The following is a 2,905-nucleotide window of genomic DNA, read 5'->3' on the forward strand; positions in this document are numbered from 1 at the left end:
CAGAGTTGTTCTGTCACCCAGGCTGGAGTGCAGTGGTGCGATCTCAGCTCACTGCAACCTCTGCCTCCCAGGTTCAAGTGATTCCCCTGCCTCAGCCTCCTAAGTAGCTGAAAAGAAAAATAGTTTTCTATCTTTAGCAGAGACAAGGTTTTGCCATGTTGGCCAGGCTGGTCTCAAACTCCTGACCTCAGGTGATTCACCCACCTCAACCCCCCAAAGTGCTGGGATTACAGGCATGAGCCACCACTCCTGGACTAAAGCAACATTTTCTGAAGAAATGACTTGCAGACAATGATTCCTCAAGAAATTCTGCAAGAGAGGTGGAGGGCAGGCTCTTTCAATCAAAATATATAGAAAAGAGTGCTCACAATTCCTTACTCTTAGAGATTTAAAATGCAAATAAACATAATGTTTTGAGAAAGTTTGCAATAAAGATACCTGTTAATCTTTGTTTAATCCAGTGTTTCGATGTTACTTAATCACAGACACACTTTTTTTCCATGCAGCATCTATTTAGGGTCATGGAATGTGCTTTGAGAAACACTACTGGAGTGGCATTTCCTAGAACTTTAGAAGGTAAAACAGAAAACGCACATAGAAATCAATGTGATAACTTACAGATAGGCTCATAGTTAATATAGAGAGAACAACCAAAATTCAAAGCACTAGCCCTTAACAGTAGCCAAATTACCAGGACTCTTTCAAAAAAAAAAACAGAGTTAAAATTCTCATCCATTTGCATTTCTAAAATGCTGCTTTCCAAAAACATAGTGTGGCTAATGTCCTATTAATGAAAGAGAAGAATCATAAAAGCTTTTTTTCTCTTTCCGTTCCACACATACACGCTTTGGAGTGGGGTACAAGGGGTGCAACATTATTCTTTTTTTAGACCACTAAAAGGCTATAGTATTAAACCATCCCTAAAACTGGCCACATTTAAAATCCATTAATATAACCAAATTCCTGTATGTAGCTCTGTCAATATGGGTCTCCTTTTTTATTGAATTTTCTTAGGGCAATTAACTAGAGCACTCTAACTAAATAGACTTGTATTTATTTAAGTACTGCTAGAGATATGAAAAAAAAATTTTTAAACCACACGTACACTCTCTTGCCAGGATCTAGGGAATGCTGACCTGTCTGAATGTCTCTTTTCTTTCTCTTGATCATCTATCTTTAGACTCAGGAGGACCAAAAGTAACTGAATAAACATTATCTTGTCCTTGGCCTTCATCAAGCAAAATTGTTTATAGCTGAGACCATTTCCCTTTAGAGTCTGAGATCATTATTTTAAAGTAGATTGTCAAATGCTCCACAGTTGATCTCAGTTCTGCTCTGCCATTTGCTGCTCTATGAACCAAGTCCAGGGCATGACATTAAGCCTGTGACTACATAACATGAGAAAAATGTTTTAAGACAGAATAAAACATCACGTACAGTTTCTGGCAGTGAATCTTAACAATTGAGATATCCTTGTCCAAGGAAACACTTCAAGATACCGTTACAGAAAAATGACAACCATGCCTACCCCATAGGCAGTTGTGAGAATTTAATGAGATGATGGATGTGAATGAGCACAGTGCTATAACGTACACAGATTTTCAATAGATGGTTTGAATCGCAATGTTATGAAATATGTTTAATCAAATTAACCGTGTGCATTTCAGGAAATATTGTGGCTACCTGCCTGCATGTTCTCGCAATGGTGCACTGCCTAATTTTTATCTTTCTCCATGTTTATACTCCATCCTACAATCTGGATCAGTCTTATATGTAATTAGGAAAGGATGATGCCTGATAATGTTGCCTGATGCATACAAAACAAAGTCTCCAATTCTGAAACCTCTCCTTTTGAATGTGATGTAGTCAAATTTAAATGTTAGTATCCACATCTTAAGAGAGCATTATAACATGCAAAATGTGTGCCATATATTATCTTATATAATCTCTTCAACCACTACTAGTTAGGCAGGTCAAGTCCTTTGTACCCATGGTTCAGATGAGTGAGATAAGACTTAAAGAGGTTGTATCCAGGCCCCAAACCAACCTCCAGAATGGCAGCATAAAACATTGGTCCAGTGCATACTCCTCATTCAGTCTTTGGGTCTGAACAGTTCTTCCCAGTCTGTTCCTTTCATTTGAATCCATCTTGTTTCTGACACTTCGGGTTGTTAATTGGCTCCTTATTTCTTCACTTTTATCCTCTTGAGAATGTCCGGTTTTATGCATGACACTACTGAATCTCCACCCAAGTTACATGGCCTCATCTACTCTTCTCATTTACTCTGCAGCCCTGAATACTCTGCATTTGGTCTCCCTGCCCTAAGTGTCCATCTTCCTCCTAAGAGGGAGCTTCCAAAGGGGTTTGCGGGCATTGAGCAAGAAGCAGGTATGTGGCACATTGAGTATCTGCCCCAACATGGTCCGTCTTTTCTGTAGCAAAATCAGAACCGGTAACTGAAACCAACGTACTTTCCAGTGCTAAACAATTGAGACAAAACCAACTTTCCTGTTCCTGTGTGAAACAATTCCGAGACCAAACATAATTTCCCGTTTCCTAATTTCCTAAACAATTTCCAATTTTTAATTTTTTAAACAACAATGAGACTAGGCAAAAACAACACCTCTTTGCTCCAGGAAATACTTGCTCCTAGTTGGTAAGAGTGTAAACCAATTAAACTGATTTTAACTTATGAAGCTAACAGTTGACACACAATGCTTGCTTCAAGACACCTACCCTTGCCTATGCTCACCAGTCCAAAGCCATTTGTCAGAAATTCTGTCTAGTTCCACTAGTTAGTTACCAACCTTGCAAAATCCACTTAAAAGTACCCAGCCCAGGCCCCCCACATCCCTAGAAATACCCTCCCCTGACTTGCTCCTACTGAGACATTGTAAAGTCACT

This window comes from Mandrillus leucophaeus, unplaced genomic scaffold (genome assembly GCF_000951045.1).
Source record: "Mandrillus leucophaeus isolate KB7577 unplaced genomic scaffold, Mleu.le_1.0 Scaffold56, whole genome shotgun sequence".
NCBI lineage: Eukaryota > Metazoa > Chordata > Mammalia > Primates > Cercopithecidae > Mandrillus > Mandrillus leucophaeus.